Source organism: Coptis chinensis, chromosome 5 (assembly GCF_015680905.1).
Source record: "Coptis chinensis isolate HL-2020 chromosome 5, ASM1568090v1, whole genome shotgun sequence".
In the NCBI taxonomy this organism is placed as follows: Eukaryota; Viridiplantae; Streptophyta; class Magnoliopsida; order Ranunculales; family Ranunculaceae; genus Coptis; species Coptis chinensis.
In genome coordinates, this window is record NC_141460.1 from 70555606 (window position 1) to 70581875 (window position 26270).

General features: G+C 41.2%; 1 long non-coding RNA gene and 1 pseudogene across 1 annotated transcript; both read right to left on the reverse strand.

The window, feature by feature from the left end:
* Positions 1–1963: 1963 nt before the first annotated feature.
* LOC147498653 (uncharacterized) lies at positions 1964–3303 on the reverse strand (annotated as a pseudogene).
* A 254-nt stretch (positions 3304–3557) lies between these two features.
* LOC147498654 (uncharacterized) lies at positions 3558–8153 on the reverse strand. The gene is made up of 2 exons (XR_015195534.1): positions 6989–8153; positions 3558–4041 (listed from the first exon to the last, which is right to left on the reverse strand). It is a non-coding gene; the product is annotated as an uncharacterized LOC147498654 (long non-coding RNA).
* Between the last annotated feature and the right edge of the window lie 18117 nt (positions 8154–26270).

A 26270-nucleotide genomic window follows, 5' to 3' on the forward strand; every position in this document is an offset into this window, starting at 1 on the left:
GTTCATTTTGCCCCAAGCTTGATTCGGACATTGCGGTCCATGAAGGGCTCATCCCCGCTCTGCGGCTTATAGGCGCTCATTTTGCCCCAAGCTTGATTCGGACAACTGCGGTCCACGAAAGGCTCATCCCCCGCTCTCTGGCTTATAGGCAGCTCATTTTGCCCCAAGCTTGATTCGGACATTGCGGTCCACGAAGGGCTCATCCCCCCCGCTCTCTTGCTTATAGGCAGCTCATTTTGCCCCAAGCTTGATTCGGACACTGCGGTCCACGAAGGGCTCATCCCCCCCACTCTCTGGCTTAGAGGCATATCATTTTGCCCAAAGCTTGATTCGGACACTGCGGTCCACGAAGGGCTCATCCCTCCCGCTGTCTTTGGTTAGCTGTGAAGCCTAATGGGGGCAGCTCAGTTTGCCCCCAAGTTTTATTCGGACCTCTAGTCCGCGAAGGTCTCATCCCCCCCGCTGTCTTTGGTCAGCTGTGAAGCCTGATAGGGGCAGTTCAGTTTGCCCCCAAGTTATTTTTGTTCATAGCCCAATACTCATGAAACAATTGGAAGAAGTATGCTCTCTATTTCATTGATATAACATTCAACACAAACTATCATTCCTCGGCTCACTCAGCAATATGTAAAAGCAAGCTTCCTCTCTTTTAATTGAAAAACTAAACAAAGACCCCGAGGTTCCCCGTATAGCTAGTACAGGGCTCGACTCTGGTCTAACTCAATGGTATATCATGCAATACACATTTAATGGAGACAGTAAACTTTTTGATGACAATATAGTGTATGCAAATACGGTAGTAAATGAGGTGAGATGGATCCATCTCTCAACACCAGCTCAATCTCAACTCTGTTCCGCGAATCTTTATCTTTCTCTGTAACCTGAAACTTTCATATTCGAGTGTTGCACAAATAACTCATGAGTTTTAAAGAAGAACATTAATTCAGCATAAATATTTGCATACAAATATAATTGGCGATCATGGGCTCCAAAATAGTGTACCATCCGTCTTACCCTGAGGTGTACAACCACGTTTCTCATTCATAGTCCGCGACCTCCCAGAGCGAGTAGGTTCGCGGAATATCATGAGGTTTGGGGATAACCCAACTCTATCCCCACACATATCTCTACCAAGGATGGGGACAAGACTTGCCTGCCCCCAATGCAACACTGGTCGACGACTGAGTCACCACTCGTCCGTCTATTATGTTCATGACAACAACATTAGAAGTTACCTGCCGCGGTATGTCTCTACATCTCTTTTGCAATCAACTTACCATTCATATTCGGACGCTCCAATCCGCATAACTCAATCTCAAACTCTGGATCTCCTTGTTCCTTTGCCTCAAAATCATTCAGCCGTCGATATCAGATAGCTCGAAGTGTATCCGGAGACAACTCGGCCATGCCCCCAAGTGTTAATTAGGACACCCATTCATGCCCTTTTCATTCTTCAGAGTATAATTGCCACCTAACAAATCGATCGGTAAACTAGAATCAACTGCACTACAATTTCAGCCTTAACGCCATTGGCGATTGACAAGTAGCCAACCCAAAACTTCCGCCATCCATAGAATCCCACGCGCCCGAATCAGATACCCAGCTTAGATTCCAATCACATCAAAATAGAATATACAACCTGCCCTAAAATCAGATCCGTCCACGGCCTAACCTGACTTGCTGACCATACCATCGATGCTACAGTCTCTGTCGCTGTTCCTGCTCTCCCAGCTATTCCGTCTCACACTTGTTGCTCCCATCTCGATAATTGCGAAGACACACTTTTGAATATCTCTGCAAGAAGTATCTTGCTGAAAAGAAATGGATTCTGTTATTGACCGACTCCATTCCGCGGACTCGAGGTACGTCGGTTCAACCAATTTCTCACTCTATACAGCGGCCATGGTTGAGATTCTTGACTTCCAGTTGATAAATGATGAGTTTCCCATGAGTAAGTGCTGAATTAAGCCGAGGTTAGTCCCCATTCACTTAACTGCACATGAACACTTACGTGGAAATTATGTTCCTGAGCCAAAAACCATGACGGATGAAATGGCTCTGATGGTTCCTGAAAGGTAATTTTTGGCGTAACGGGTTTTGTACCAGCAACAGTAATTTTTTATCCTTTGTACCACACTCTGTTGTCTTTCCGATTCTCCAAGAAACCTAACACATCCTGACCCATTCGATTCCAGTAGCCACGGCAAATAGCTACAAATACATGCGTACCAAAGACAGTATGGAGGCGATCAATTGTAGTTGATATCTGGTCCTTCAGGAGCTGCATTCGGCTCCGAAGATCTGGGCCCTTCGAAGATTGGATGATCTTTTTCAATTTTGTTGCACTCTGCATTCTTGAATTATCTGCAAGTTTCTCCCCAATCGCTTGTCGCCAGTCCCTAAACTTGGATCTCAGCAAAACGGCTTCCACCATTTGGTATACAAGAACCCCATGACCTTAATTGGGTTTCTATCCTTGGCCGCAGCACATCAAGAATTCTCTTCATGGAGTTCAAAAGGATTCCCAACTCTTCAGGGACAGAATAGACGCAGTCGGTACGCTTAGCAAGTTTCTGGATGTATCTAAACCCAAATTTCTTAGGAGCCAGATTGTCCTTCAAAGGTGATATAACGTCTGAACATCAAGTTTCTCCAAAGCCTCCACAATTGCCTTCTCAACGTCTTGTCTAATTTGCAGGACTCAAGTAGTGATAGTCACTTATCTTGAATCCAGAGGATGATGTATAAGTGAAACAATTCCTTCACATCAACTCCTCCTTTTACAGGATTGATATTCCAGCTGGCAAGATCTTTCTCGAAAAACCGCAGCTACAACTACAAGTTCTACTACAGAGAGGAGGGGCCCCTAGTGGGTGGGCATGCAACAAGGAACGAAACGCAATCTACTTGAAAGTTCCACACTGTATATGGATGAAGAAATACTTGGCAGGTCTATAAAATTGTGGGCAGACCCCATCCTCTTCAGCTAATCGACTTCTCATTCCTCAAACTGTCTAGCGCCCAACACCATTCGGATCCTTGACATTCTTTCCACTGCCCTTGTTTCCTCAGCCATTTCACCCTTGATAACCGCAACCGAGGCCTTCATGGCGTTAGCACTTGGGTCTCTACGCTCTTGCATCTTACCAAGGCGGCGACTACTGCCTCGAGCTTTCTCTTTCCCACACCTGATATCGATTCGAACCCTCTCGTCTCTCTGTTACGACTTCTTTTCCCTATTCTCTGGAAAGGTGCCCTCTTTATTTGGTTTTCCCAAACCCCAAATGGTGTTGGCTGCCCCATTTTTGCTCACCCACCTAGTGATATTTCCAATCTTTCGCCAGCACAATCAGCCCTTCATTGTTTTGTGAAGCAACAATCCCATTACGCAGAACGGATTTCTAGTGCTATATCCAAGCTGCCAAAGGTCTCGTCAGATTCTCCATGAACTAGAAAATTTAGCAGATTCCAATAAAATCCACAAACCGCACCGATGCATGTCAACATATGTATAATCTGCAAAAGAGGAAAAAGAACACAAAACACTACACAAATCAAAAACCATGCACGGTTAGAATAATGGCGTTAACTCCAACCATTTACTGCCGCGCTTCCACAGCCAGCACAACATAACAAGCAGAGGAGCCAGGCTTTGCAACCTACAATCCAACAATTCACAATTCCATATAAAACCAAATCCACCACCCCGATTGGCCTAAACTATAGTACTATATACTAACATCCCCATGTTCAACTAAGCCTTCTTCATAAGAACAACAATTTTCTAGACCAAAATAAATTGCAACTACAACTCTCAAATAAAAACATTGGCAGACACAGTACCATAGAATATGAAAGAGATAAAAGAAAAGAGAAACAATATTGAAACCACCCAACAGGGACAAGCTGCCCTTTATAGCTTAGCGGCAAGCTCACCCTACTGCAACTTTGGACACTTCCATGAACCATTCATCAAAGGTGCGACCTGCAAAGGGATTTTTGAATATGGCCAGCAACTCCACTCATCAGTAAAGACCATACCTGAATCGCAACAACACATCGAAGAAACAGCTACTGAGTAAAGCTGGATGACACGAATAAGATGGAAATATTTAATGCAAATAAGAAGTAAATAAACTGTGATTATAGTATGAGAGCGAAGTATCATTAGAACTGTAATTCCTTGACGCCATGTTGAAGGACGAATTCCAACACAAAAATCCAACCAAACCAAACTAACGAAGCATTATTCAATGCCCATGGACTGGCAATAAACCAATATCACCCACCAATCACGCCAATTCATCTAGCCCTCTCTTCAACCCCTTTAGACCAAACAATATCTTCTATAAACACTATCTACTGTCGGTGATGGAGATGGTACTGTGTTAAGGTTGTTATGAACGTCTGCACAGAAAATTAGAAACTTGTTCGAAGAAAGTTCCAATCTTCAGATCTTGTTCCCGCGATCCATTTGACCATTCCTCCGTTTTGGAAAACCCAACTCTGCCTCGGATCTGTATGACCCTTTCCTTTCCCAAATTGACATAAAAATCTCACCCTGTAAAACTCGTTCATGAAAGAAAATTCACTCTATCATCATCCATAGACCGAGAGAACCCCGACCCATGGTTTATCATCGGCTTTTTGTTTCTGTCCCCCACAGACGGCCATTGTGTGAACCCCTGTTCATACCTTTTAACCTCACACCTCCATCTCTCCTCTGCCTCTTCTCGAAGATGAGACTCTCTCTCTTAATGAACCTTTCAAATTTGAACCCCTTTAGAGTCACGCCTCACGCCCCGATTCTCCGGGGGATCAAGGCGTCTTCGTCGTAGTTCTCTCTTCCTCCTCTCTCTCATAACCACCCCCTTATTCTCATCTCCTCTTTCTCTCTCATAACCGCTCTCTCCTCTAACTGTCCACCTATCGCATTACTTATCGCGGACTGGATATTGTACACCTGACCCCGGTTTCACTATCTTATATCTTCTTGAGTCACTGAACCTTGCCACTCTGTCTCTCTGGAGTCCACGTCCCTTTAATGTTTCGTGGACTGGATCCTATGCTCTCTCTCCCTTGTGCCTTATGTTACCTCCGTCCATGAGACGTGTCATCCTGATAGTCATGAATTTGGCCGATACACATGTCTTCTTTATTACGATGTAAATCCATAGTTTAAGTTTTCAGAATCTTTGAAATTCTGAGAGATCTAAAAACCGAAATTCCAAAATATACCGAATAAAATTTGTAATTTGTATTTTTCAATCCTTATCTTATTATTCTGATTTTTCACATAGCTAAATTCCATTCAAATTCAAGAACTATGAGTAAATTACACCAACCAGTCGGAAATCAAAAAAAGAAAATCAAAAGTCACATTGTAAATTTGTTACCTGGATGGCTGGATGCAAGTTGCGATAACTTTACGGCTACCGGATTAAAGACTACGATAGCTGACAGCCTAATATGAAGTTGGCTAAAGAAAATTTGTGAAGTTGGCTAACAATGTCTTGGACCAAAAAATTCCATATCTGGTCCAAGGAAGTCACCGTGTGTCAAAATTCTCAACCTATCTGTAAGGGACATCCCACTAGAAATGTGATGTGTACAAAGCCCACATACAATGACTCATTCAACATAGCTCGACCTCATACATACAGATACCCGTCACACTCGAAGTCAACTCCGGACACTCGACATATTCAAAGACTTGTATACATATCAGCACCAGCGACTCGTCACTCCGCTCCACCTCGTGACATCATCACCTACCACTATCATCATTACTACTATTATCCTTAAATCTCATTCTCGTCGTAATACATAAACCATCACAGCCATTCACCATCATTATTACGGAGTACTTACTATCATTACATCCTATGCCGACTCAGACAAATTTGAACACATATGGCTACTACCCACGTGCCTCTTATGGAAGCATGTCACTCATCTCGACCGCATGTTTGTACTCATCAGTATACGTGTCGCATCCGATGTGCACTTTCAATGCCTATAAAAACCACCCCAAAAAACAACGTGTAGTTTGATTCTGATTTGATTATTAATCCCAATATGAGTTATTAACTCAAACTTTATTACCATTTCCAATACACAGATCGACTGGATACAAAGACATCTTCATCCTAATAAAAAACAGCCACCCCATTAACAACAATCATCTCCTTGTTTCACTTTAACTTAAGAGCTAAATCTTAATTTAGTGTAATGTCCCGATAGTCCTTTAAGAAAAATGTAGACATTTACACTATCATAGTTGCCTCACAATGTGTAAAACGACCAGAATACATCCGGGTCTGCCCATCAGCCACCAAAACTCCAAAACTACACACATACATATAGCCAAATCGGATATATGAGAACTAAAAGAGAATTAGGGGCCAAAATATGTTCCTTCCTTTTGAAATCTTGCAAGAGCAAATTAGGCACTAGGTAGCACACTAAATACGTACAAGCTATATAATGCATTTCGTTGGGCATTTTAACTAATTTCCAAGAGTAGTTGAACAACTTTTTTCCAAAAAGCATTTAACTAGCCACTTGAGTTCATACAGTTTACTGTCCTCATACTGACTAGTTATCGCCAACCATACCTTATCATTTAGAATTTTGGATGATTATATGTCATCAATGGCACAATTGTGACAACAATAATCTAAAAAACCACACGTAAACTACTTACACGTGTTCATCAAAAACAAAATCACATGGTCAGTGGACCAAATGGCCTTTTCACGCACAAAAGCCACCACCCACCATAAGAAAAAACCAACTTTTCATCAAAAAGTAGTACCCCACTCATTCCATACTGTCCAAAGAGTAAAAGCAAAGAAAGTAATCGACATCACTGCCAGTCAGCTAGAATCTGGAATTCACTAAATTTTGCTTACAGTTTAATAACATAAATTGACCATTTAACTAAAAAATATTGAAAAATTACAGAATTTATAACAGTCAACATTACCAATGTAATCCTTCAACTCTTCTTTTTTCTTAAATTCTTCTGCAACCCCAGAGCAGATGCACCATGAAATCCAAAGATTATTTTAAAAGTAGAAAAAGGGTAGACAAAAATAGAAGAAATGTAGTTAATAAATATGGAACAATAGGCTTAGATGACGAATGAGGATGAGGAGGGTTATGATAATAAAATGGGAAGTATGGGACTATGGGATTTGGAGGGGGTGGACCAGGGTAGTATGATATTGGTGGAGGATTAACTAAACCACCAATTGCACCACCAGGTGGTGGTGGTGAGTAGTAGTATGATGGGGACTTAGGAGGTGGAGGAGAATAGTAGGAACTGCTTGGACTTGGTGGTGATGGTGGTGGTGGACAATTTGTGTTATCAGAAGGTGGTGGTGGTGATGGTGGAGGCAGTGATGGTGGGGGAGGTGATGGTGGTATTTGACAAGGTGAACATGCCACTTGATCTTTGGTTGTGGGCTTAATTGTTGTAGCACTGACTTGTGAAAATTGGATATGAAAAATTATAAGAAGAGTGAAGTAGTGGAGTGATATTGGATTGAACTTCACCATATTTTTCAAAGGTCTAGATAAAGATGATAGAAGAAAAAATATGGAGAGAGACAAGGCCCGAGGGATGAAGTGAGACTTGAGAATGAAGAAGAAACTGGGGAGTGGGGGTTTAAGAGGAAAGACACTTTTCTAAATTTTTCCTACCAGATATTCTGCAGTAGAATAATAGAATTACATGATCTTACAATTTTGATCTTCGAGACTCACTAATGGAAAATGCAGTATAGACTTATAAAATGTAGAGTTCGTAAATTGTAATGTGCACCTCAAGTAAGTTATCATGTCATAATAAGACAATAAGTGCACATAATATGGGGTACCTGCGTTACTTTTTAAGTCGGTAAACTAAAGTTAAATTAAAATTGGTAGCAATCCATCATCGCCAATTCATTTGGAGACATTTGTATGAAACTATCATTGTGCACCGGAAACTTTACTCCGAAAGCTCAAATTAATTTTCAATGTTTAAGATAACTAGAATTGTATACGTATTAAAAGTACCGAAAGTTCAAAAGATTTTCAAACACATGAAATTTTCCTAATCCTAATTTTTTTTGTCTATGCATTTTACGCCTCTACTAAAATTACCATTGAGCAGGAATGGTCTACAACCTTTTTGACATAGACCATCCATGTCGAAAATGTTGTGGACATGGACACAATGATAACAGTGGAAAGGAACTGAGTCGGTGACATAGTTCTTCTAAGTATGCTGTGATGCGTAACTAACATAACTAATTATTTTTAATTGCTGTTTATCGAAAAAAAAATTATTTTTAATTGCTTAAAAGGATAATGGTCACTTGGAAACGGTAAAGCACTAAAGCTGTTACAAAAGATAAACGAAAGAAGTAGGGTCCCAAGAAGTATGTCACAAAGCAAGTCCATAGTCCATACTAACACAATATATAGAGACTAAAGCGGTTGTAGATTAGCAAAAACAAAGGGTAAAGTGGTTGTTATGCTTGCCAATAGATGGTCGACGCATAAATAAGCATGGGTCAATTAGCATTTTGTGACTGTGACATGGTAAGTGGAGCGTCTTTTCTCGCTGTTAGATCAGTTTGTCCATACAAAGGAGTCTAAAATTCTGGTCGATACCATTTCTAGCCACAGCCCAGAAGTGTCTTAACATTTCTTGGATAAACAGTCAAAACACACACCAATGACCAACGTGGCTCTTTATGATTTTTTTTTTTTTTTTGGGTAAATTATGAAATTTTGGTCGAAAACAACTTTTTCGAATGTTCTTTGTTTTTGCTTTTGTTTCTACTCTCTTATATGAAGTCGAAACAGAATCTGATATCGACCAATTATCAGAAATCATTCCATTAAAAATATCATTACTTCTTGATGATCCGGTTTATTATTATATGCATGCATCATGGATTCATGGACAACATACCAACATTCGATTGATTCGTCGTTTATATTCTTAAGAAAACTTGGGAACAATTGTGGTGGATTTTCTTCAAAAATGTTGGATATTGATGATTGTGTTTTCTTTGCCTCACTTGAGAAAAGAGGATCCGAGAAAACTATATATACCTTCGTATATATACTTTTTTTTATTTTATTTTTTTCTGTTTTAAATTTTTGTATGTACTCATCAGCATAATTTCGACGAATTTTACTTCATTCTAATGAATGACGGAATGTCCTTGCCCCTTGTGGCAAGTGGCAACCTTGTTCGATCATAACTAGCTAGTTTTCTTAAGAAATATAATTTGGTAGGACTTTTTCTTTCTACACTTTTTTCTTTGAAAAATAAATATTTCTCAGTGAAAATGTCACAACAAAATCCGCATTCACTGAAAATGGTTACAACTTACAAGGTTGTCATAAACTGCTTATATCGTTATATGTAAAGATTTTAACGAAATTAAATTGTGAAGGTTGTCGGTAGGTACGTAGATATAGTCATATAGATTGACAAACCAAGGGCTACTAGGTAAGAAATTTCTTAGAGGTGGAAGAAAATATCAGCCAATCTTGGGCCCAATGATCCCCTCGTTTTAAAACGACTCTTTGTTCGTCGTTAAGATGCCAATCATTCAAGCTTTCTATTCTGTCTTATTGTATGGTTCGTCTTTTGCAACGCATTTGTATTTAATTAGATCTCGTGTTAAAGTACTCCTATTAACTGAAAGCTACAGGGACATTTTATGGGGAGGGATCCGTTGACATGGTTTATACAATTAAGAGCTAATATTTTGCAGGGCCGTTTCTGACTTTTCAATGGCCCTGTGTAAACGGCGAAATGTGGCCCTCTTTCAGTCTTCCAATCAATACAAATTGGATCATCGAAATATTTTCTTTCTCGCATTTTTGGCTGTAAAATCATCAATGAAGCTTTCAAAGTTAATTTTATTTAAAAATTTATTTTCAATAGATATTAACACTAGCCCATTTAGACTTTCTTGTGACATAGTCGATCTAAGGTATAATTTCAATAACTTTAATTTTAAAAAATTTATTTCTGCATACGCGACAGTAATGGGAACAATCAACAAAATTCTATAAGCTATGAATGCATTAGGAAAACAATCATGTCATTTCAAGAAATCAAGTTAGGTGAATAATATTAGACTAGATTACTTTGGAATTAAGTTGAATTATTGAAATAATATTTAAGAAAAGGAAAAATTGATTTTAATCTCTAACTTACTTGAAAAATAATCAAACTTTAGATAAATAAGTAATTGAGATTGAGCAAAGTGAAAATTAATACAAATCCACAATTGTAAAGAAAGAAATTATTAAGAATGAGAGGATACTAGATGGTCATAAGGTGAATGAGGGGTTTTTTTTTTTACTAATTCTTTTTGTATTTAAGTAATTGAGGACAACTCAAGCAATTAATTGGAGTGATTTTCCAAAAGAAAACGTTATTAATTAGGAAGAGAGAGATCTAGTTATTGAAAAGATCTCCTCATCTATTATATCTATTGTTATTTTCTTTTTTTATGAACATAATTAATGAGAAAAGAGAATATGAGAGAATCGACTGTGAAATTTTCAGTTTTTTGGGTTTTTCATCGGTTTGGACTTTTGATTAGCGAAATAATTTTTTTCCACTAAAACTATATTTTTGGGCCTTATATATTGGGGGCCCTGTGCGGTCACCCACATGGCACCTGCTCAGGGCCGGGCCTGATATTTTGTTGATCTGATCTACTAACTATGGATAGCTATATAGTTATTGTGAGAGAGTGATATTCTCATTCAGGAATATCAGACATGTGTCCAGCATAACGGAAATACCATACCGACCTCATGCCCTCGTCCTCCGAGCTGGCTTCAAAGTGACGCACATCATCATCTCAAGCACCCGATCTACGAGATCGCTCCAAAGTAGCTCAACTCGCACATCCTCACACAGAACGTTCCATCTAATGACACCATCATTCTTCTAGATACAATCATTACCAAAGTCATACTTACACAGTCTATTACCGCAAAATACAAACTACTGTAACCACTCCCCATCATTACAGAATTCCTACCAACACCATCCGTACACTCCTTCTCAATCATAACCATACATCTATACTTGCCAATACACGTGTTGGTTGGATCCTCACGTATAACAGCTATAAATACCATCTGTATGAACTACGCCAGACTTGATTCTACTCTCCCCTCAGAAGTGAGAGATAGATACGTAGGCAGTTCGCTCAGAACGAACTCGGTCTTTCCAATCTATTATCCCCATCTCCTCTACCTTAATCACACATTGCAAAGCCCAAACTAAATAACACCTTTATATTGGCGCCGTCTGTGATCTCGATTTCTTGAGAAACTTTCACAACTTTCACAAATCACTCAATAAGAAAATTTCTCAAGCTCACGAAGCATGGCAAGCCTCGAAGCTCAAATCCAGAGCTTAGCAAGTCAACTAGGTACCATGAACGAGCACATCACCCTGCTCAGGCAGGAGAATGTTGCATTACGAGCACAAGTAGACGCGCAAAACCCAACCGGGCGCAATAATAGCGAGGGGCGATATCCATGAAGTTAACCCGGCCGGATCAACGAAGTCATCACAAAAGAATTGATCGAGTCGCGATCAAGAAGGGCGCCACTTTCAGTTGTTCAAAAAATGTTAAAGACGTGCAGCGCCCCTTTCAATCTTTGAAGTACTTTCGGTAAACCTTCCCTTCCAGATTTCATCCAACCACGTTTTGTAATGTACGATGGCAGCACATGTCCCGGTCAACACGTGGCTCGCTACATTCAAAGCCTCGCACTCTATAGTGCCTAGGAGTTCAACCATCTCCACTGCCGTTTGTTTCCTGCCAGCCTAAAAGATGGCGCTCTCGATTGGTTCTTTTAACTTGAGCTAGACTCGGTAAAGAACTTCGAGAATCTCACCGATCTATTCACTAGCCAGTATGTCCACAACAGGCGTAAAAAAGCAAACCTAGATACACTTTTCTAGCTCTCACTAGGCAAAGATGAAACCATCCTTGCCTTCTTAGGTCGCTTCAAAACCGAACTGCTATGCATGGAAAGTGGTCTTAAATAGTCATTTGCCACATTGGCATTCACCAACGCCTGCCTTGTACGCAACACACCGCTCTTTAGATTGCTATTGAAAGAATGTCTAGAAACTTTATCTGAGCTGTATGCTCGAGTAGACAAGTATATCAAGTTGCAAGAAGGCCTAAAATGTGAAGGCCTATCAGAAGAACAACAAGTGGCAGCAATCTCTGAAGACGCCCCACCTTTAAAAAAGCGACCCAGACAACAAGGACAGAAATCTAGAAATAGAACGCCTAACAGCCGAGAGTTCGTTGTACTCACCCGATCTCCCAGTTACATACTGGAAAAGATCAAGAAAGCTACCTATTACCGACCTGAAGTGTGACAGCTAGAGGATAGACCAGGCAAGCCCTACTGTGCCTTCCATAGAGCAAAATGTCATGATACCAACGAGTGCTGTGGGCTCAAGCACTACCTCCAAGACCTCGTCGAGTCGGGTTATATCAAGCATTATACCAATATCACTGATAGCGACCTGCGCCATAAGCTCATGGCTCGTAGAGAGCATAGTAGATCTCTAGCTCGCCATAATGGTCATGTTCGCTCCCATAGCAGAGGACGCCCCAGCGACCGTTCCCATCATGACCGTCGTCAACACTCATCTGACAGAGATAACGACAGGACGATCAACGTGATCATGTTCCAGGATGATTATGTTACATCTACTAGAGAAAAAAAAAAAGACGCGTAAGCGCTCTCCAGGAAGTCTACCAGTTCTCCTCCCAGGCAGCACCTGCCCCACGCAGTTCAGGTCACAATTCAAGCAACATAACTTTCACGGAGGCCGACCTCAACAAGGTTTGCCTCCCCCATAATGATGCCCTAGTTGTCCACATCAAAATCAGCAACTGGATAGTCAAACATGTCCTAGTATACCCAGGTAGTTCATGTGACATCTTGTTCTATCAGACCATCAAAAAGATGAACCTGCCCAGATCGGTCTTCATAGATCCAATAACCCCTCTCTATGGATTTAATGGCTCTTGAGTTGATTCAATTGGCGACATCATACTCCCCATCTCTGTTGGATCTCGAGAAGACAAAGTCAGTATCACCACGCGATTCAGCGTTCTAGACGTCCATTCATCCTACAATGCCATCCTAGGACATCGCTGGATCCATCAAATGCACGCAATACCATCAACACTCTATCAGGTACTCCGCTTTCCAGGCCCCAAAGGTATGATAGAGCTTCGCAGCAACCAGCTCGAGGCTTACCACTATAATCAGATTCTCTCAGCGAACAAACCTGCTGGGGCTTCCATCCGAACCAAGAGCGAGCTCACCAGCACCATGATGGCCAAAGACTTAATTGCTGAGGTTAAACCCAAAACGCCAAGGGAGAATGCTGGGGGCTTTGTCAAAATAGTCACTCCACCAGTCAGGACCCCATAGGTCGCCCCAGCCCCTGTCACTCCACCAGTCAGGACCCCAGAGGTCGCCCTAGCCACTATTACTCCACCAGTCAAGACCCCAGAGGTCGCACCAGCCCCTGTTGTCATGACCACAGAGGTCGCATCAGCCCCCATAGCCATAACCACAGAGGTCGCACCAACTCCTGTTGCCAAGACCTCCATTCTTCAGATCGACAAAGCATCACCCATGACCAGCTCCACTGAGGTCGCTTCCGATTCTAAAGCAGCAATTCAAACTGAAGAAAAGGAGCGAGTGACATGTTCCATAACATGTTAGGGGACACTATGGAAGTCTATATAGACGACATGGTGGTCAAGAGCAAGAAAGCGGTTGATCACCTCACTCACCTCGAGCAGGCATTCTATAGATTACGCCGAACTCAGATGAAGCTGAATCCCGAAAAATGCCTTTTTGGAGAGTCCTCTGGAAAATTTCTTGGGTATCAGGTATCATATTAAGGAATCGAGGCCAATCCAGACCAAGATCCGAGCGTTCTTGGAAATGCCCGATCCAAAGACAAAGAAGCAAATACATAAACTATCAGGAATGGTGGCAGCTCTCAACCGATTCATATCAAGGGTGTCAAACAAATGTCGACCTTTCTTGCAGCTTCTCAAAAAAAGGGAATAGTTCTCATGGAGCGACTAATGCCAGCAAGCATTCTCTACTTTAAAAGAGTACCTAACAACACCACCTGTCCTGGCAAAACCAACAGATGGTGAAACATTGGGGCTCTACCTTGCGATCTCTGACTTTGCTATCAGTTCAGTTCTCTTCAAGGAGGACCAAGGATTAGAAAAGTCAATCTACTTCACAAGCAAGACGCTAACACCAGTTGAAAAGAACTACTCTTACATTGAAAAAACAGTACTCGCATTGCTATACTCTGCAAGGAAGTTCATGCCTTATTTTCAAGCACATCCACTCAAAGTACTCAGCGACCTCCCACTGAAGAAGATCCTTCTCAGAGATAACAAGACAACTCGCATGGCAGTCTGGGCAGAGGAACTCGAGGAACATCACATCGAGTTCATCCTGCGAACTTCTCAGAAAGGACTGGTCGTTGCTAACTTCATAGTAGACTTTCCTGTTGATGACCTGAACTGGGAGCCATAAACAGATATCACATCCACCAAACAGCCAAACAAGTCAGTCTGGTCACTCTTTGTGGATGGTTCTAGCAATCCCGGAGGAAGCGGGATCGGAGTCGTCCTAGTGTCATCAGATGGCACTATGGTTGAGAAATCAATTCACATCGATTTTGCAACCTCTAACAATAAGGCGGAGTACGAAGCTCTAATTATGGGACTTAGAACGGCACTACAGCTCGGTGTCCAGGAGCTAAAGTCTTTAGTGACTTACAACCGGTTGTTCGCCAGATTGCTAAAGAGTACACTACCCATGAAGGTATCCTTTCTAAATACCTTCAAGTTATTTATCAGTTACTTCCTTATTTTAAGACAACCACCATATAACACTTCTTGCGTGACGAGAATCGCCACGCGGATAGTTTAGCCTATCTGGCTACTCAAGCACCGAATTGCGCCCTTAGACAATTACTCATAGAAGTAATGGACCGACCTGCTTATCAAGATGAGCACGTCATGGCAATCAACGACTTGTGCCCACTCTCCGACATTCAGATGAGTCAAACTTGGATGCAACCCATCATAGAATACATCCAACACAGCACAACCCCAGAAGACCGTACCAAAGCCAGACAAGTTCAATACTAGGCACGTCGTTATTGCTTGGTAAACAACAAACTATTCAGAAAGTCTGCGGGCGGACCTCACTTAAGGTGCATCAGCCCAGAACAAGGTCAGTTAATATTTGCAGAAATCCATGAGGGAGAATGCCGAAACCATGCTGGAGGTTGCTCTTTGGCTCACAAAGCGATCTCCCAATGTTACTTTTGGCCACGAAAGCAGATCGACGCCAAGAAGTACGTACTAAAATGCATCAAATGCCAAACATTTGGCCACATTATCATCCAACCAGCTCGCGAGTTAATCAACATCGCCAGCCCTTGGCCATTTCATATGTGGGGCTTGGATATCATGGGACCATTCATCCCACAGAAAAGCCCCGGATTTTGGTTCATTCTTGCTGCCACTGATTACTTCACTAAGTGGGTATAAGCAGTCCCCTTAGCTCAAGTCAAAGAGTCACATGTCAGAAACTTTATTTGGACACACATCATCACCAGATTTGGCCTACCCTACACACTGGTGATGGACAACGGTTCCCAATTCAAGGGAAAAACAGTCAAGGAGTTTCTAGCAAAGTGGAAGATCGTTCATGCATTCTCCATTACCCAGTACGCCCAAAGCAATGGCCTTACAGAGGCTAGCAACAAAGCAATCTTGGAAAATTTGAAGAAAAAGATTGAAAAGAACAAGAGCCAATGGCCAAATCAGTTAGAGAACATCCTATGGGCTCACCAAACTACAGCTCGTTCTAGCACCGGGCGAAGTCACGCTTCTCCTATGCTATGGCACGAGGGTCGCCATTCCTACCGAATCGACAAATACCATGACTTCGGTCGAGCTTCGTCAAATCTGGGCAGAATGACTTCGTTATCGCTCGAGAGGTTGACTTACTAGAAGAACACCGCAACTTAGCAACCATCAGAGTGGCATCTTATCATCAGACTCTAAAGAATTCATACAATAAGTGAGTCAATCCTCGATCTTTTCAGCCTGGTGACTTAGTCTTGAAAAATACTAAGGATGACTCCAAACTGGCACTAACATGGGAAGGCCCTTACATAGTGGAATGAGTTGTTGGCAATGGAGCCTATTGGATAAAAACACAGGACGGTCAAGCATTACCACGTCCTTGGAACACTTACTCTTTAAAGAAGTTTTATCAATGAAGTTCCTTTTCATTTCCATTGCGTTTTTTCTTTTTTTTACTATTATTACTGTTACCATGTATAAACGACTTTTCAGTATCAAAGCTGGTATTTGTAATCTCCAAACACATGTACAGCTCGCTCTCTACAGTTCTTACTAGTTGATGACCTACAACTTTAGGATTAACTCTGCGAGAACGCTCTCCGTGAGCAACACGCTTTCTTAAGCTAACACGCTCACTTGAGCTCCTAGACTTCTTAGTCTCTGCAGTTCTTACTAGTTGATGACCTACAACTCTAGGATCAACTCAGCGAGAATGCTCTCTGTGAGCAACACGCTTTCTTAAGCTAACACGCTCACTTGAGCTCCTAGGCTTCTTAGTCTCTACAGTTCTTACTAGTTGATGACCTATAACTCTAGGATCAACTTAGCGAGAACGCTCTCCGCAAGCAACACGCTTTCTTAAGCTAACACGCTCACTTGAGCTCATAAGCTTCTTAGCCTCTACAATTCTTACTATTTGATGACCTACAATTCTAGGCTCACCTCAGCGAGAACACTCTCTGCAAGCAACACGCTCACTTGAACTCCCAGGCTTTTTAGTCCCTACACTTCGTATTTGTTATAGACCTACAACCTTAGGCTGCAACGATGAAATGACAAAACATTATGTACAAGCACTTTGACACAAGCAAAATAAGTGCATTCCATAACATCCACAATTCGAACTGCCTGAACAAACTCAGGAAACTAGTTCATAAATCCACCGATCTGCTGGGTCTATCCAGAAATCCAGATCAGTTTGATTACAAGTTTTTGAAACTATCGAACTGCCACTTACGTGGAAACCAGTTCGTTCTCTATCTTTGTAACAATAAAGAAAGGCGAACTGCCCAGGCAAGCCTAGGACACCAGTTCTATTGTTATGCAATCTCTTACAAAACTGAACACAAATAAAATAGTCAAAATACTTCACAACTTACACCAAAGACGAAAACATCTAGCAGCCATGGTTAAACACCAGAAGTAATGTGCTTATCGTTAGCGGGAGCAGCACTGGTCGAAGGAGCGTTACTCACATCTTTTGGCACGACAAGCACACTTGTACCCAGAGCCCCACGATCACGCTCCTCTTTTAACTGAAAGTACGTCTCCTCCAACATTGCATAGTCTCCACACACTTGGTCATACACCCCCTAAGCCTTTCGTGCAACTAATTGACAATGCTTAGCGTACTCAGTCACTACACCAAGCTTCTCCTGCAAATCAATTATCGAGCTGACCAACAACGACCTTTCATATACAGCGTTCTGATGTTTTTCCTCAAAGCCATCAGTTCTTTCCTATCAGCGCTTCCCACGCTGCTCACATGCTCACCAGTTCTTCCTTGGCATTGCCCACATTACTTTTGACATTATCAACACGTTAGACGGTATGCTTCAACTTGTCATACCTATCAAGGAACTACAAGTAGAACAATCAACGTTATGTTCGCAATTAAAACAACAAGAAATCAAACAAGGTGAAGAGCTTACCATGCAACACGCCATGTCCATGGTCTCCAAAGTCGTCCCCAAGTCTTCGTCTCCAAGCTCTTCCTTGTCACCATCCAGAACAATCCCCTCCAGAAGACAAGTCGCTATGGGTGTTGAGTGGAAGTTACAGTCAGAGCGTTTAACCATACGCTTTTTCCCTATCTTCCCCATATAGAAGAACTCGCTTCCCAGGTCACCAGGACGCTTCCCCAAAAACCTAGTCACAGCGTTCTCTCCAATAACACCTTTTCCTTTGCCCAATACACCATGGTCCTCCGTGTTCAGGTCGTTTCTACCCATACAACTAGGAGACCTGAACACTATACCTCCAGTTCACTCGCACGAATCGGCATTAAAACAACCTTCAGCTTTGGACCGTTTACTGCTCCTCGAGTCAGAAGCAACCGCCTTCTGCTTACCACGATCACACCGCCGATGAGGCACAAAGACAATATCATCCATCACAAGAGGGGAGGCTTCCCTCGCCCCTCCATCGTCATTCGCATCTCCACGCCGCCTGGCCATCGGGTATTCTAAAGACAGCCTAACGTTTAGCAAGTTAACAAAAAAGAAAGAACAAACAATGAAAGACACCAACCTAGAATGATCAAGGAACTAGCACAAGAACCTTGGAGAAGCAACTTGAAGAAAATGCAATACCAACACCTTTGAACTTTTCACAAAAATTTGTTTTATGTTCCATTGTGTCCCTTCCCAAGACATGTCCTAAATACATCGAAACGCCAAACGGCGCGCCACCTGGCGACTACCATGTTTGAATCTCTAATTGTTCATATTTCTACACGTGCCACACACATGCTAAGGTCCTCTCTCAGCAGAACGCTCTGACATGGGAAACGCTTCATATGCACAAGACGTTCCCCCGACCTCCCAGGATACATGGCCTTGATACCTATCACTATTTGGACCAACAACACTAAGACCGAGTAAAAAGCAGGATGCTCAATCAGGATCACAGGCTAATTAGCATCACCAACTTTTACCAGGGAAAGCCTACAACGCTAAATAGGTACAATAACATCAGGGAGATCACTTTCAAAACATCACAGAAATAAGCAAGAAGCAGAAGCATGCATTTCATAAAAGCAAAAGAATGAACTGCCCGGCCAAACTTAAGCCCCAATTCATCTACTAACTGAGTTACTGAGTCTACTCAGGCAATCCAACTTGGTTAGCCAACATTCATCACTCCACGAACTCCCCAGAACAATTCAGGAAGCCAAGTTGTTTGTGATAGGGTTATATACTAAAAGCATTACTTTTGTATTAACTCTAATTCTTTATTTTTGAATGAGAATCATATGGACAAATGTTATGCATATTATATATGTTATTAGTTATATGCATGTGTCTAATACTTTATATTGTAGATGATATGGTGTGAACACACAAAAGATCATATCATTAGTACCTTATAAAGTATAAGTAATCGTTCACAACCTAGATGGATTTGGACAAACCATTAGAACGGTTGTAGTATAATCTGGTATTAGTCTATCTTGACTATAGGATTACACTAGCACACTTTGTGTGTATTGAACAGGACCAAGTGAGGTTATTTCTCCTTATACTGACTATATAAGAGAACAAACACCTCTGTTATTATGGATGTTTGTCCTCTTAATCTGGATATAATAACGGGCACTTATGTGCATTGTATATTACTTTAAATCATCAATGAGTGAGATTCATTTGTGAATCAACAAACTCGATGAATTGGGTAATGATATTGTATGTAAGGTGTGCTGTCGATTATAGAAGGAATCCGTGGCCCGCAGGAAGTCGGGTTGATGATGTCCTCTTGAGGAGCTCAAAAAGATTGTCATGTAAACCCTGCAGGTGGATTTATTCCAACATGACAGTGAGGTTGAGTGGTACTACTCAAGGACATAAGAAGTTGATTAATGTAGTTGTCAGTAACTTGATTTAATCAACAGACATTCGATATCTTAAACATGGGGAGATCCACAAGCATATAATATGGAGCCCATAAACGCTGACACGTAATTTAGGATTAGGGCGGTAGTGCAACAATGACCTTTAGTGGAATAAGTCATTTGTTCGGGACGAACATGGGAAGCCCAAGCCCGTCAGGAGGCCCAACCCTAATTTCTCCTCATGGTCCCTGTTGTAGCCTATAAATAGAACAATCTCTCTCTGGCCAAAATTCACTATTCATTGTTTTGAAAAAGAGGCAAGAAAAGTAGATCTGAATTGGTTTCTGATCTTGAGAGAAAGAAAGGGATTGGTAGATCGTTGCCCACACAATGTCCAATCTATTCTAAAGGAATACAACAGAAGATCAAGGGGTTGATTTCGGATTTGATAAAGCTTGGATTCTCAGAGTTATCTAAAACCGGATCTAAAAGGTATGTTCTCTATCCAAATTGTGGACACCCATTAATTCCGCTGCGCGTGGTGTTCGCGGTTTGTAGAAATATTTGCATTCTAAATAACGGTTCCTACAATTTGAAGTACAACAAAGAAAACCTACTAAGAAAGGCGAACTTCCCAGGTTACCCCAGGAAACCAGCTCTAATATATCACAGCTTACAAATATCAACATACGAACAAACACTCACAACTCTCCACTTCAAGAAATAACAGACAAATTTTCAGTGGACAATGGCTCCAAGTCACCTTCTTCGGTGTTCTCGTCACCAGCAACAGCTGAGGTACCAGCAACATTCACTTCCACAGGCACACCAGGAACGACCTCATCAATATGGGACTCAACGACCTCCAGAGCAGTTGCAGATAAGATAGGAGCATCACATGCATCTCCCAGTACGTGTAACACGGGTGTATTGGGAGCCCCGCGTTCATGCTCCTCTTTGAAAGTTTTGTACTCTGCCTCCAACTCGAGATAATCAGCATCTAGAACTTTACAAGCTTCAGTAGCCTTCTGAGCAACGTCTTTGCAATGCTGGGTGTAACCTGTCACCCTATCAAGCTCCGCCCTCGCAGTATTAAGTTCCGCCCTCGTAGCATTAAGCTCCAACTTCGTTCCTTCCAGCTCGATGCTCATCAAGATCTTTTCCAAACAAATGTCTGGTGCTGTGTCTTCAGTTCCTCGAGCTCCTTGAGGTCAATCGCATGTACGTCCTGGATATTCCTCAACTCCTCCTTCAGCTTTGTTACAGACTCCTTTTCTAATTCAGCAATCGGAGTGATCTCTTTCAACTTCTAGTATCCGCTCACAAGCTACACACGTAAAAATACCACAACAGTAAACTAATGAAATTCAAGAATGACACTAATGGGTAAGCCCTGTAAAGCATCACTTACCAAACAATGAGCCAGATCCATTCGCTTCAGGTTTTTAGTAAGGCCTTGGAATCCAGCTCCTTGCGGTTTTCATCAAGAGCCATATAATCAATCATACAGACCGCAACCTTACTCGACTTGTAGCTAACATCAGTTCGCTTCAATGTTTGCTGCACCCCTTGGTCGTCCACATACACCACTTGGTGATCCAAGTCGTCATCCGCCATGACAGACTTCCCACTCGCCTTACTCGGGACCTTCAACCTCACCGTTGAGTTATGCTCTCGAGGCACTGGTGGCTGGCTCTAATCGACCCCAAAGGTCTCCAGATCCAAGATGCTCAGGTCGGGCGCAGCCCTCGACCTGGAACTACGAGAGGTCTTACCCACAACTCGTTCACCACCAGACACACCTCCAGCACCAGAGCTGCCCCCAATCACATGCACCACAGCCCTGGCAACCTTACCAGCTCTCTGCTCAACTATATCAGCCTTCCTTTTTAGCGAGCTACTTCACTCGTGAGGAATGAACTCGATCTCCTCCAATTCGAAGGAACCACTTACAGACCCTCTCCTACCTCACTAACTTTTCTCTCTCTTCCTCATACTTACCATAACTCAAAGACACTTCTCGAATCTCCTCAGATTGAGTATCATCAGAGTCAGACATCTCCTTTTTCTTAGCAAATACCAAACCTGAACAAGAATAGCTAAAGCCGACCTAGCTACTAGACACATAACGCTAGAACAGAAGAAAAATGAAGAGCAACAATGGCAGAAACACTAACCTAAAAAACCCTAGCTTGTGTTTTTGCTGGAGGAGAAAGAAAAAATGACCTTCAGATTTCCAAATTTGGTTTTATACAGCCAACCCTTCAGTTCCCGATGTATATCATGATTACACCCTATACTCTATACGACATGCTCCCTATAGAGCTGTCTTTTCAAAATCCCAGAAAATGAGGCGGTGATTTTTCTATTCACAACTGCTCAGATTCTCCCACGTGCCAGTCACGTGCCAACTACCGTCTCATATCAGTTCGTCATACAATACAAGCTGACCTCAAAAGCACGATTCGTATTTCCATTCACGTCGGTTGGTTTTAGGTTTTAGAGAAAGCCATTTTTTGTGTTAAGGACATCTATCTCTGGCCTTCTAAGTTGAGGACTTGACTTTCAGCTCTTTGATTCTGAGTCTTTGACCTTTGACCTTTGACTTTCACTTTTTCGATACTTTTTCATAGCAGCTACGAGTCTTCATAATAAGTGTAATTAAGGCTCTTTTTTGTGCTAAGACACAGCTTTTATGATAAGTGGTCTGAATTTCTTTGTAACCTGAAAAAAGTAATAAAAACTACGAGTTGTCTTTTCATTATGAGTGTTTAGACCCCCCACCTACGTGGCAAATATCCATTAGTAAGGGTCTCCATTTTTATTCATTTAATCGACAGGGTTAAATCTCAATTTGCAATACCATGGATTGATGTACATGCCCATTAACTCATGTGTCTAGAGCTGAACCCTAGCCACATGGCTTGCCACTTACGTACATTAATTTATGTCCAAATTTGTTTTTTATCAAAGTGATAATTATCAATTAAGAGTCATGTTCAATTACGATTACTTGAGCTACAAGAAATCTCTACTCTACACATATAAATATCAAACTATTTTTCATACAGAACTATATTCTTGAGACTTGATCTCATCGATAATTTGGGTACGTAGGCAACCAAAAGGTACAATCTCATCATTCACTCAATCACCATCACTTTTCTAACTACTTTTCTACGTTCTTTATATATTTTGTCACCACTTAGTGTTTTGATCATATTTGGTCGAAACATAATTGGCGCCGTCTGTGGAGAACTAGCGAAAACGTCATTGTGAGTGAGAAAACTAATTTCAAGTTCATCAGTAAGTTATCCGTAGCAATCTGCCAAGATAAATTTTCACTCAATCAGGTTGCACGCGACTTTACTGTCGTTCCACCAATGTGCCAAATTATTCAGTGTGAGGTTATTGCCTTTGACGATTCTCCATCCTCTGATGTGGATAATATAAGTCAAATGCCTCGAGAAGCACTTCTTCGAAAGTTCAAGCGTGCACAGATCGAAAATAGAACAGTTACTACAAGCGTTGTCTGAAATGAACCATTCCTCTCAAAGATGATGTGACATCTATCGCACCACAACATAACACACGCCAACAACATTGTAGCGTGTGGGATCATTTATGTGGTGAGTATGAGATTTCTGTTGTTCCCAACGTTCGATAATCTACGAGTTCTCGAAAATGGTGTTGTAGCTGTAACACCTCAACATAACACATGCCAATAATATAGTTACGTGTGGGATCATTTACGTGGTGATGATTAGATTCTCGTTGTTCGCAATGGTTACCCACAAGTTCAAGACGATAAATATGGACTTCGCACTGGTTACTTTTCACGAATCTCAACAAAACATTTCCAATTCATATTTGCTCATTGTCGTTTGATAGTGCCGATAGTCGTCTCATATTCTTTGTTAGCAAGACTCTTACATTAGCTGAATCGAGGCATTCTTGCATTAAGAAAATTGCATTAGCCTTGTTTCTTGCTGCTAGATGTCTTGAGCTTATTTCCAGGAAAGAATCATCGAAGTTTATACCGACTATCCGTTGTGTAAGTTTTTTCGCAATGTCTACGAATTGAGTTGCATAATGGAAAAGTTACCTTAGCGCTTATAACATTGTCTCTGACACTCGTACAATTAAACAGAGACAAACTTTGATTTCGCTAATGACTTATTTTCTTATTGATGATATTACCATGTCGAACGCATTACTCGATGAGGAAAACATTGATCCCTAATTGTCATTACCTCCTGGGGGCAATGACTTGAAATATTTATCGGATATATCAGCTAATTTCTAGATTTACACATATAGTTCGCATAATAAGTCCGCCTCCGATTTTGGTTTTGTCATCTTGAAGCTGAATGAAGACATAATTGAGAGGTCTTTACGTTTGAGTTTTGACGCTTCAAATAATATGACAGAGTATGAAACTGTCATTTGCAGTATACCATACAACTCTTCATCTGGAGGCGACTAAGTTACGATTAATTATTCTAAGTTAGTCGCTAGCCACTTTGAATGATAATATGCGGCTCGCGATGATAGAATGGACATTTATTTGGACTTAGTTCAACAAATTGCATGAAATTTTACATCTATTAGTATTGTACAGTATCCACGTTATGATGTAAGGCATCCTGATTCTATCGAATACTTATCTGTGGAAAATCAAGTCGTCGCTATCACGACAACACTAGATTAACCATTTATGCTATTAGATGATTCCAACAAGCTTGGCACTAATAATGTCTCGGTATCTACCGACGACGATCATGCAGCTGACGATGCTCCGGAATTCCTGATGACCAAAAACTCTATCGCAGCAGCACAAGTCCCAATCCTCTCCTTCGTTGTTTGGGCAGAACAAACGATTTTCTAGGCCTCGAAGAAATTCATTCAGGATCTCGCTCACATAGCAATGACCAAATGGTATTGGTGGCCATACATGCCAACGGATGTTAAGCGTTTGTCCAAGAAGAGTATGCCTTGTTAAAAACATAATATGGGTCAAACTTCTTGCGATGAAGCGTCATCCAATTCATAAACCTTGGTCATTTACAAAATGGGGCCTTGACATTGTTGATTTATTTTCAACAACCCTGGTAGTGTTTGTTTCTTGCTCGCCGCAACAGATTATTTTACTAAGTGAGCGGAAGCCCCAATCCATGCTTTGGACATTAAAAACTTCTTATGGCGTGACATTATTTGCCGTTTTAGTTTTCCAGCATCGTTGACTTCCGACAATAGCAAATAATACGTCGTCGAAGAAATTTAACAATTTTGCTTTGTGAGCAGACAAAATAGACAAGTTGAATGAAAAACCGGACAAAAATTTGTTAGTCTATTTCCAGTTCAATAGTTTCTTTTCCGTTATTATCTTTGCACTTTTCAGGATTTGGTGATTAATAAAGTATTTCTTTCACTTCAGTTCTAACGGTATATTTTGGTTTCCATCGCAACATTATTATCGCTATGAAAAAATCTGACGAAGTTACCATATTTAGCTTCATCAGTCTAAGTTTGAACACTTTTACACTTACTTGGTTCGTTATTATTGCTACGACAAAATCTGACAAAGTTACCGCGTTTAGCTTCATCAGTCTAAGTTTGAACGCTTTTATGCTCGCTTAGTTAGTTACTATCGCTACGACAAAATCTGACGAAGTTACCGCATTTAGCTTCGCCAGTCTAAATTTGAACGCTTTTACTCTCGCTTAGTTCGTTATTATCGCTACAACAAAATCTGACGAAGTTACCACATTTAGCTTCTTCAGTCTAAGTTTGAACGCTTTTACGCTTGCTTAGTTCGTTATTATCGCTACGATAAAATCTGACAAAGTTACTACGTGTAGCTTCGTCGGTCTAAGTTTGAACGCTTTGACGCTCGCTTAGTTCATTACTGTCGCTACAACAAAATCTAACGAAGTTACCACGATTAGCTTCATCAGTCTAAGTTTGAATGTTTTTATACTTGCTTAGTTCGTTACTATAGCTACAAAAAAATTTGACGAAGGTACCACGTTTAGCTTCGTCAGTCTAAGTTTGAACGTTTTTACACTCGCTTAGTTCGTTATTATCGCAACGACAAAATCTGGCAAAGATACCTGATAAGTACCCAAAAGTGTATTATGAAACCCCATTGAGACATATAAATTTGGTTAATTATGTGTTTAATAATCATGAAATAAATATGTTTTCATACTTTTGCAGGTATTTGCAGTAAACATGGAAATATTGGTTAAACCTGAAATAAAGCACGAGGAACGGCGTATATACGAATTTTCCCAAATCCACACAGGAACATCAAACTTCCAAAGCTCGTACCTCTCGAACCAGGACTCCGAATGCGACACGAGAGATGCTTTCACAAATCGTATGATGAACTCTACGCGATAGTAAAGGGAAATTGTAACACTGCCCAAAATACCGGACCGCCACTAGACTGC